Raw genomic sequence first — 11,674 nt, 5'->3', positions numbered from 1 at the left:
TGATGCAGTTTTCAAAATCATATCTCTATGAATTGGGGTTCTCAACTCTTACGAACATCAAATGTAAAAAAAACTTGAAAAACTTGGCGGACTTGAACACGAAATGAGAGTCGCCTTATCGGTTATACGTCCTAATACTAGTAACATAACTAAAAAACGTCAGGCTCAAGTATCACGTTAAAATACTAATTAATTTATAATTAAGGTGAGGAAATATGATTATAGTTTATTACGTTATTGTTACTTTCAGAATAAAAAATAATTAATAATATACATGTGTAACAATGTTGAATATCTTCATACACTGTGATTAATAAAATGTTTTTTCAATTTTCTGAAACTTACTTTTATTTAACCTGTGTTCACTTTTTAATCCCTTCACGTGTGCCGCCAAACATTCATGTATTTGAAAGTGTGCCGCGAACACAAAAAAGGTTGAGAACCATTGTTTCAGACAGTATCTCTGCTTATAAATAGAAGTATAGAGTATAAAAGTGTGGATATTATGATGAACCTGCACAAAGCATTGGTTCGGCCTCAACTGGAGGATTATGCCCAATTGTGGGCAACGCACTTTAGGAAGAATATGAAGGCCTCAGAGAGGGTGCAGAAAAGATTTACGAGAATGATTCCATGGATGAGGGACTTCAGTTACCTGGACAGACTGAAGAAGCTGGGGTTGCAAGGCCGATAGAGTGTAAAAGCAGAGAAGTCCTGCTACAACTGTACAGGGTATTGATGAGGCCACACCTGGAATACTGCGTGCAGTTTTGGTCTCTGTATTTAAGGAAGGATATACTTGCATTGGAGGCAGTTCAGAGAAGGTTCACGAGGTTGATTCCTGAGATGAGGGGGTTGACTTATGAAGAAAGGTTTGAGTAGGTTGGGCCTTTACACATTGGAGTTAAGAAGAATGAAAGGTGATCTTATTGAAACATAAAAGATGCTTGACAAGGTGGATGCAGAGAGGATGTTCACACTCACAGGGGAAACTAAAACCAGGGGGCATAGATTCAGAGTAAGGGTTCGCCCATTTAAAACTGAGATGAGGGGGAATTTTTTCTCAGAGCGTTGAAAATCTGTGGAATTCTCGCCCCAGAGAGCTGTGGAAGCCGGGATATTGAATATATTTAAGGCGGAGATAGACAGATTTTTGAACGATTATGGGAGTAAAGGTTTAAGGGGAACGGGCAGGGAAGTGGAGCTGAGTCCATGATCAAATCAGCCATGATCTGATTGAATGGTGGAGCAGGCTCGAGGGGCCGTATGACCTACTCCTGCTCCTATTTCTTATGTTCTAATGTTCTTCTTTCACTTTAATTTACAGAAGTTCACTTTACAGGGTATTAAATGCGGAAGATTTGTTGACCAGAGCCTCAAACCAAACATCACATTCAGATCTGATGGAATCACTCGATACATCGGGTCCTGAATATCTTCGGCCTTTGACCATGGAAGCAAAAAAACCCTGTTCACAGCGGGGCAGTTATTACCACCGCCCTGCACACCATTAGCTTGGTGCCAGATTTGAGGTCCTGGTCTTCAAACACTCTCCTCCTCAGGTGATCGAAGGCTGTGCTGGCACACTGGAGGCGGTGTTGGACCTCGTCTTCGATATCTGCCCTTGCTGACAGTAGGTTCCCCAGGCGTGGAAAATGGTCCACGCTGTCGAAGGCCACACTTACAGCCTTCTTAAATATAGCACCCTCATTCTATTCTCTTGAAACAAGTTCCTGAAATCTCGGCTAGCTGTGTAGGTTACAGCTGTAGTTTTATCCTGTGATAGATTCTATCACAGTGTTTCCGTAGTGCAGTAGTTATCACATTCGCCTCACACACGAAAGGTCCCCGGTCCGAAACCGGGCGGAAAGATCTTGAAAACTTGAAAATGGGCCGAATGGCTGACTCCTGTTCCTAACTCTTACGTTCTTATGATCTCTTGACCTTTCACAGGAGAACAAACTCTCCTCTGAACATGCATGAGAAAGTTCCAGAAAATATTTCCATCCGAGGTGCTTTCGTGTGTGAGGCGAACGTGTTAACCGTTACACTGCGGAAACATCTCCACTTTCAGCACCAGATTACCAAAATTAAACCCAATGAGATCGGGATAAAAGTTCCTCACATGCTCCGGGCAAAATATCTGATTGATGGTCCACAAAAGAATGAACAAACTTCAGCACGAGGTCAGACGGAAATGTTAAGCGAGCACGTGGACTGCTTAATTGCACTTTTAAGGAGTTGGTGATGACAAAACAAATGGGTTCCGCTCAAAGATCAGAAAAGTCACAAGTGGGATTCGAACCCTCAGCTTCAGAGAAAACTGCAATTTGAACACAGCACCTTAGACCGCTCGGCCATCCTGACTATACAGTACTTTGTGTGGCCACCTGCAGGTTGATTTTGAACATTTGTGTCCTGTCACATGATATAAATAAGGGCAGCAGGCGTATCTCTGCCTGACACCGGGGAAACTGTGAGACAGACATTGCAGCAACGGTCTGGTTATTGTCAAACAGCAAATGAAATAGAAATTCTGGAAGAAAAATATCAAAAAAAACAATGACCCTAACGTGATTTGAACACGCAACCTTCTAACTTGGAATCAGACACACTACCATTGCACGATGGGACCGACACACTGAACTGGAGATGTTCGTCTATATGAAGGTTCTGCAATACAAGGGGCTTTAAAATCCCCGCCCATTCCCACCAGGTATCACAAACAGCGGTCACCGGACAGTCACCGAATGGTTTGCTCGAAAACTTTTCTCTTGCTCTCACGGGAAACCATCATTAATTAACCCCTCACCTTCTTTTGCACAATCAAACAAATGCTAACTCAGGGACATTCCATACTTCAATCATTTGGCCTGTGCTTTACATCTTAACTCGAAAGCCATATCCCATTTTACTCACTGTATTTTAGCTTTCTGGTTCAAAGTCTTCAGGGATCTGGGGCAACTTTTATCAAATTTAGCAGCACCGGTTTTTCCTATCGTGCACACAAAATAAAATCACTCGTGAAGATAAAATCCCACCGTGCGTATTTTCAGATTCAATGCTTTCGGATTTCAAATAAAGTGAAAGAATTTTACAGTGAAAAGATTTGCAAGTGTTACTTGTATTTGTGTCTTTAATTAAACTTTGTGGCGTCTGACTCCCTTTCATGCCGCTGCTGAATAAGAAAGGAGGGTTTGACGTTGACCAGCTCATCCTTTATATTCAGTGGTTTCTCACCCTTTGATGTGCTGCAGTACAGCGGATATCACGTTGGCCTCAGACGCAAAAGGACCCCGGTGGATCCGTTTTCTCTCAGTTAAAGTTATCTATTTATTGAAGTGAAATAAAGAGCAATTGAGGAATAAGGGAGCCCTTTTACCAGGAGAATAAATAGCAAATGCTGGAAATCTCAGCAGGTCAGGCAGCATTTGCCAGGAGACTCAACACGGGATTAAACCAGGGACTTTTCCCGTGTAAAGCAAACGTGATAACCACTACACTACATAAACCTCTGGTACAATAACCCCAACAGAGGGGAGGTGACCAGTGAGCTTCCTCTGTGCTGATCTGCATTCTGTGTCGGCTCACCTTGAACAACTTCTGTCCCACACTGAAAGTTCTCAATCCATCTCCTCCGCTGCCCTTTACAGAAATGTCAGGGATCACCCAGCCACCGTGTTCACTTCCACATCCTCACAGTGGGGCCACAGAGGCTCCTACCTTTCTATCCGCGATCAGCGAACTCACCCAGTTTACAAAATTAAACCCGGAATACGTGCCCGGCAAAGGGCAGGAGAAGCCAGATAGTCTGTAAGCTCGGTCTATCACAGAAAGTATTGGTATTCATGGTGGTTACAGCAATTATTAATCGTCTCACAGACCTCAATTATTTTTATGCGATGAATTGATTGAGGATTGAAACCAGGTTAGTCCGCCGAATCTTAATCGCTCGACCACCAGGGAACAGTTACGATACATGTCGATATATTTATACATATTTATATGTGAACCTGAATTTCAACGGCTACCTACCTAGACCTCGTGCTGCCCACGATAGTGTTTCTAACTTTGAGTGAGATAAATTGTTCCACAGTGACACCCATTTCATCTTTTGTTCCCTTTTAAACACTAGAAACTGAGACAGGGGAGTAAATAGAGAAACCAAAGCACAGGGTGAAAGACAAGAGGAAGAGAGAAGGGGAAAGATACTGTCCCCACCCAGAACTAATGCAGAAACCCCTCTGCTGTGCTCGTGGTGACCACCCACAGCCTGGATACACTAACGTCCCAACAGCTCATTGACTGTCGGAGTTGGACCGTGGGGTGCTTCAGAAGACAGGTCGAAAAATCAAAGTCACTGATTCCATCTCATGTGCTCCTCCGATCAAGAATAGCAACACACTAAAAATGTTTCAATAATGGTTACACCTTATCTCCACGTTTATCGAGCAGTTGGCTCGTTGGTCTAGGGGTATGATTCTCGCTTCGGGGTTATTGTTTGAAATTTGCGAGAGGTCCCGGGTTCAAATCCCGGACGAGCTTCAGTTTACCCAAGAATTTTAAAATTGCATCAAACTTTTGCAAAGAAGGACTTGCATTTCGACAACACCTTTCAGGAACTCATGACGCCCCAAAGCGCTTTGCATCCGTTGAGTTATGTTTGAAGTGTTGTCGTGTGGGGAAAGATGTGCCCAAATCACCCCACATGAACCGCAACTCTTTGCGAAGGAGTTTGGTGCAAAAAAATCAGGTGCCTCAGGGACTTGGACTTTCTGTGAATGAGTTTTGCTTGTACCTGCGTTCAAGCTTGTAACAGTAACTGTGCTTCCATCTCACGGGAGCAGCGTGTAGCGGTTAGTGAGTCGGTGACCAGGTTGATGTTCGCCGCTTTCAATCTTTTAAATTTCACCAAACAAAGACACGGAGAATCCAACTGTCCCTGTAAGCGACGGATTGAAGGGATCGGTGCTCCAAACAGAGCTGGAACACACGCAGTGCAGGAATAGGGTCCGCAACGTTAAATGTCAGAGTTATTAAGCAGACAATAATTAAACATACACTTAATAGTATTTACACCCAAACCTTGCGAATGTTAGCCGAAGAACTCAAACACGTTACAGTTCCCAGCTCGGTGTAGAAATTGATCAAACATTAATCGGATTCTAAACTATCTGTTCCAAATGCCACATTTTATATCTTTTCCTTACCCCTGCTTCGTGACAATTGAAACTTTTAATAGTATTACCTAACACAACTGCCCAACTTCTGATGGAAGGTCATTAACCTGAAACGTTAACTCTGTTTCTCTCTCCACAGATGCTGCCTGGCCTGCTCAGTGTTTCTAGTATTTACTCTTTTTATTCTCCAAACTTATCATCAGAGTATCACTTCCCTTGTCATCTAACTACGCTCCTTCCTGATATGTAGCCTTGTCCGACAAACCAGGCTCCTTTCTGATGATTCAGGCATTCATTGGAATTATAACTTCTTACCGATAACAATTATGTGAAGTATGTAACTATGTCATACTTGCCACCAGAGGGCGTGACTGTTGGAGTCCTAATGGTCACCTGCCCACACGTGCAGGGCCAGTATAAAAGGTTGGCTGCCATGTTGTTCAGGCACTCTGGAGTTGTAATAAAGAAGACGAAGATCACACTAAGATTAGCTCACAGAACTCAGCCTCCTGGGGTTCTACTTTTCACAACAATTGGCGACGATTAACAGAATACAAACCTTCACACAACCATGGCTGCTGTTGGAATATTAGAGAGATTCACAGAGAGTGAAATAAATGAGGGCAGCAGGCGGATCTCTGCCTGACACCGGGGAAACAGGGAGACAGACCTTGGAGCAAAGGGATATGGATGGAGTCGACAAAACTTGAGGCATCTGATTCAGGAGAGTCGCGGGGCGTGGGAATTTGTGAGTTTAATGACTTTGAAAGGAACATTTTTGTTTTGTGCCGTTTTGTTCAGAGAAATGTTTGTGAAAGGAATTTTTTGCAGGAAGGGATGCAGCATTTAATCTTCTGCCTTAACACTTCTTTCTGTGTGTCAGGATCACATTTCGTTTCAATGTTATTCTTCCAGAATTAATATTTCATTTGCTGTTTGACAATAACCAGACCCTTGCTCCAAGGTCTGTCTCACTCTTTCCCCGGTGTCAGGCAGAGATCCGCCTGCTGCCCTGATTTATTTCATGTGAAAGGACACAAAAGTTCAACATCAACCTGCAGGTGGCTACACACAGCACTGAATAGTAATGATGGCCGAGTGGTCTAAGGTGATGTGCTCAGATCTCTATAGATAGTATTCGAATCCTATTGCAGACATTTCTTATGTTGAATCATGAAGCGAAACCCATTTGTTTTGTCACCACCAACTCCTTAAACGTGCGATTCAGCAGTCCACCTGCTCGCTTCTCATTTCCGTCTGACCTGGTGCTGAAATTTGTTCATTCTTTTGTAGAACGACAATTATTTATTTTGCCCTGAGCATGTGAGGAACTTTTCTCCCGATCTCATTGGTTTTAATATTGTTAATCTGGAGCTGAAAGTGGAGATGTTTCCGCAGTGTTACGGTTAACACTTTCTAGTTTTTTGAGTTCATGCTGAACTTTCTCCTTGAGTGCATATGGTACGGAACGGGGCTTGTAGTAAACCAATCTAGCGTTCTTCTGTACCCTGAATCTCGCCTTGAAGCCCTGGATCGGACTGTCCGTTTCGCAGAACACCTTTGGTTACTTATTGATAACCTCATCCGTTGATGAAAATCTCGCTTCCACACAGAAAATCTGACTACAATCCAGCTTCAGTGAGCTTAATCAATTTCTTCCTTGTAAGGCAGACTTATCTCTTTTCACTACTATTCGAGGCAAGTTCTGAAATTAATCTTTATATTTCACCGATCGGTACAGTGATAGGACTAACCACAGGAATTTACTCTCCCGAGTAGCCTCGCAGCTCTATCTTGGGTTTCTCTAGTTGGAAATCACGCAATTTGTCGCGGTACAGTGACTCCTTTATTACACTGACGGATACACCCGTGTCAATTTCCATTGGTATCTTGAATCCAGCAACATCTATGTGGATTTTGATGCTTTCCGAATCACTGTCCGTTAAACTCGTGCTCCTGATGATGTGTAACTCTAACATCTCCTCGTCCTGTTGTTGGTCTTCCATACTCTGTAGTCTCTTGGGATTTCGACTCAGAGCTTTGAACGCTGGACTCATAGCTTTAACAACAGGTTTACCCTTCAGTCGGCATGCCTTCGCAAGATGCCCAGTCTTTCTGTCGAAGAAACACTCTGCCTTCACGTGTGGACAACTTTGAGCAATGTGTTGTCCCAGGCATCTACAGCATGACTTCGACGCTCTGTTCGAATTTCCAGTTTCTGAGGCTTTGGGCTCCCTTGTTATACCTTCAAATGCTCTGATAATGACTCCACGACACAATGTGTCGTTCTTTAACTGTAGTGACCTGAGTCCTTTATTGATAACCTTTATTGGTGGCCTGCCTTTTATTCTAGGCCAGGCACACCTGTGCAGGTAAGCAACAAGTCTCCCACTGCAATGCCCTCTGGTGGCACACCTTGTAATAGTACAAGCAGCAACCATGTCGAACACATGACAGGTGTCACTGTGGAACTGTTTCTCTCACTCAATGTTAGACGCACGAACGTGGGCGCCACGAGGTCTAGGTAGGTAGCTATTGACATTCAGGTTCATATATAAATATATATAAATATATCTCCATGTATCGTAACTGTTCCCTGGTGGTCGAGGTGTTAAGACCCGGCGCACTAAGCTACTTTCAATCCTCGATCAATTCATCACAGAAAAATAATTGAGGTCTGTGAGACGATTAATAATTGCTGTAATCACCGTGAATACCAATACTTTCTGTGATAGACCGAGATTACAGACTATCTGGCTTCTCCTGCACTTTGCCGGGCAAGTGTTTGGGGTTTAATTTTGTAAACTGGGTGAGTTCGCTGCTCGCGGGGAGATGGTAGGAGCCTCTGTGGCCCCACTGTGAGGATGTGGAAATGAACACGGTGGCTAGGTTATCCGTAACATTTCTGTAAAGGGCAGCGGAGGAGAAGGATTGAGAACTTTCAGTGTGGGACAGAAGTTGTTTCAGGAGAGCCAACACATTCCCGATCACCACAGAGGGAGCTCACTGGTCCGCTCCTCGCTGTGGGGGCTGTTGTACAAGAGGTTTCTGTAGTGTAGTGGTTATCACGTTTGCTTTACACGCGAAAGGTACCTGGTTCAATCCGAGGCAGAAACATTATGTTTAAACTTGCTGTGGATGAACAATCAGAGGCGAGTTTTGTCTCGCTGCAAATGCTGCCTGACCTGCTGAGGTTTCCAGCATTTGCTGTTTTTATTTGCTATATATTCTCCTGGCAAAAGGGCTCCCTTATTCATTAATTGCTCTTTATATCACCAATAAATAGATAACTTTGAGTGAGAGAAAACGGATCCACCGGGGACCTTTTGCGTGTGAGGCCAACGTGATATCCGCTACACTGCAGCCCATCAAAGGGCGAGAAACCACTGAATATAAAGGATGAGCTGACAAATATCAGGGGCAGTGCAGTCTGGTCAATGTCAAACACTCCTTTCTTATTCAGCAGTGGCATGAACGGGAGTCAGACGCCACAAAGTTTAATTAAGGACACAAATACAAGTAACACTTGCAAATCTGTTCAGTGTAAAATTATTTCACTTTATTTGAATTGCTACTGCGTTGAATCTGGAAATACACACGGTGGGATTTTATCTTCACTACTGATTGTATTTTGTGTGCATGATAGGAATAATCGGTGCTGATAAATTTGATAAAAGTTGCCCCAGATTCGTGGTGTCATCGACAATGAACACTTTCAACCAGAAAGCTAAAATACAGTGCGTAAAATGGGTTAAGATGCATAAGAACATAAGATCATGAGAAATAGGAGCAGGAGTGGGCCATACGGCCCCTCGAGCCAGCTCCAACATTTAATACAATCAAGGCTGATCTGATAATGGACTCAGGTCCACTTCCCTGCCCGCTCCCCAAAGCACAGGCCAAATGATTGAAGTATGGACTGTCCCTGAGTTAGCATTTGTTTGATTTTGTAAAGAAGGTGAGGGGTTAATTAATGATGGTTTCCCGTGAAAGCAAGAGAAAAGTTTTCGAACAAACCATCCGGTGACTGTCAGCTGAGCGCTGCTTTTGATGCCTGGTGGGAATGGGCGGGGATTTTAAAGCACCTTGTATTGCAGAACCTTCATATAGACGAACATCTCCAGGTCACTGTGTAGGCCTCGTGGTGCAACGGTAGTGTGTCTAACTCTAGATCAAAAGGTTGTGTGTTCAAATCATGTTGGGGTATTGCTCTTTTCGATATTGTTCTTCCAGAATTAATATTTCCTTTGCTGTTTGGCAATAACCAGTCCCTTGCTCCAAGGTCTGTCTCACTGTTTCCCCGGTGTCAGGCAGAGATACACCTGCTGAGCTCATTTATTTCATGTGACAGGACACAAAAGATCAAAATCAACCTGCAGGTGGCCACACACAGCGCTGAATAGTCAGGATGGCCGGGCGGTCGAAGGTTTTGTGTTCAGGTCACTGTCTCCTCGACACGTGTGTTCAGCTTGAATTCCAATTCTAACAATTATTATCATTCAACGGAACACATTTGTTTGACACCACGGCCAACTCCTTCAAAGTGGGATTCAGCAGTTCAGCTGCTCGCTTAACATTTCCGTCTGACCTGGTGCTGGAGTTTGTAAAAGAGAGTCAGTGCAGAAGATTCAACCTTTCACCTTATTCCTGAGCACCACCTTCTTACCTGAGGCCAGAAAGTCTCAAGCCGTGCATTCCTGATCCTAACCACTCGCTGCTAAATGGCCAGCTCCTGTTCCGATGTGTAAAGTCTGGGAAAAACGAGATCAATTCCTACCACACTCACAGCCTTCCTAAATATAGCACCGTCATTCTATTCTCGTAAAACCAGCTCCTGAAGTATCGGCCAGCTGTGTAGGTTAATGCTCTGGTTATGTTCCTCGCATTGTGTCAATTGCAGTGTTTCAGTAGTGGAGTGGTTATCATATTCGTTTAACACGTGAAAAGTCCCCGCATCGCAACCGAGCGTAAACATTTTGAACATTGATCAATTGAAGATGAGAGAAAATGAAATAATTGACATTAATGGTTCAATATTAACAAAGTTGGTGTTTGTTTCTGCTTAGTGATTAAAAATAATAAACACCAGAAGTGGTATTTGGACCCTTGTCTTCAAGATAGATTTTGAACTGAACACAGCACCTTCGACCGCTCGGCCATCCTGACTACTCACTGCTGTGTGTGGCCACCTGCAGATTGATTTGAAATTTTGTGTCCTGTCACATGAAATAATTGAGGGCAGCAGGTGGATCTCTGCCTGACACCGGGGAAACTGTGAGAGAGAGGGAAGTAAAATGGAGGCAGAAGCAAAAGATGGAAAGGGGAATAGTAAAGGAGGAGGGCAGAAAAACCCAAGGCAAACAACAAAAAGGGCCGCATAACAGAAACATTCTGAAGTGGCAAAGTGTGTTGAAAATACAAGCCTGAAAGCTCTGTGAGAATGGATATGATGTATTTTGCATCACAGAGACATGGCTCCAGGTTGACTAAGGTTGGGAACGCAACAGCCAGGGGTATTCAACATTTTGAAGGATAGGAGAGAGGAAAAGGAGGCGGGTTGGCGTTGCTGATTAAAGAGGAAATTAATGCTATAGTAAGTAGGAACATTAGTCTGGATGATGTGGAATAGTTATGGGTGGAGCTGCGTAATTCCAAAGGGCAGAAAACGTTAGTGGGACCACCAAACAGTAGTAGTGATGTTGGGGACAGCATCAAACAAGAAATAAGCGGTGTGTGTAATAAAGGTACATCAGTTATCATGGGCGACTTTAATCTACATATTGATTGGTCCAACCACACTGGTAGCAATGCAGTGGGGGAGAATATCCTAGAGTGTATTAGGGATTGTTTCTAGAGCAATATGTCTCAGAACCAACTGGAGAGCTGACCATCATAATGTGATGTGTAATGAGAAGGAACTATTTAGCACTTTTTTTGTGCGAGGCCCCTTGGGGAAGAGTAACCATAATATGGTAGATTTCATTATTAAGATGGAGAGTGACACAATTAATTCGGAAACTAGAGTGCAGAACTTAAGGAAAGGTAACATCGACGTTATGAGGCGTGAATTGGCTAGAATAGACTTCCTAAGGATACTTAAAGTGTTGATGGTGGATAAGCAATATCAAACATTTAAAGATGACATGGATGAACTTCAGCAATTGTAATCTCTGTCTAGGGTAAAAATAAGAAGGGGAAGGTGGCTCAACCATGGCTAACAAGGAAAATTAAGGATAGTGTTAAAGCCAAGGAAGAGGAATATACATTGGCTAGAAAACGCTACACACCTGAGGATTGGGAGAAATGTAGTATTCAACAGAGGAGGACTAATGATTTAATTGACGGGAGGAACATAGATTACGAGAGGAAGCTTGCAGGGACATAAAAACTGATTGCAAAAGCTTCGGAAGAAATGTGAAGAGATAAAGGTTAGTAAAGCCAAATGTATTTCGCTTATAATCGGATTCGTTGAATTTATAATGGGTAACATAGAA

General features: G+C 43.3%; 2 non-coding genes across 2 annotated transcripts; both read left to right on the top strand.

Moving 5' to 3' along the window:
* The first annotated feature begins 4,457 nt into the window (after nucleotides 1-4,457).
* trnap-cgg (transfer RNA proline (anticodon CGG)) lies at nucleotides 4,458-4,545 on the top strand. Its single transcript is given in 2 exon segments — nucleotides 4,458-4,493; nucleotides 4,510-4,545. It is a non-coding gene; the product is annotated as a tRNA-Pro (tRNA).
* Nucleotides 4,546-8,224: 3,679 nt separating this feature from the next.
* trnav-uac (transfer RNA valine (anticodon UAC)) lies at nucleotides 8,225-8,297 on the top strand. Its single transcript has one exon. It is a non-coding gene; the product is annotated as a tRNA-Val (tRNA).
* Nucleotides 8,298-11,674: the final 3,377 nt, after the last annotated feature.

The sequence above is a fragment of the Pristiophorus japonicus genome, unplaced genomic scaffold (genome assembly GCF_044704955.1).
Source record: "Pristiophorus japonicus isolate sPriJap1 unplaced genomic scaffold, sPriJap1.hap1 HAP1_SCAFFOLD_315, whole genome shotgun sequence".
NCBI lineage: Eukaryota > Metazoa > Chordata > Chondrichthyes > Pristiophoridae > Pristiophorus > Pristiophorus japonicus.
The sequence above is the reverse complement of the archived record's forward strand: the minus strand, read 5'-3'. Positions and strand labels throughout refer to the sequence as shown.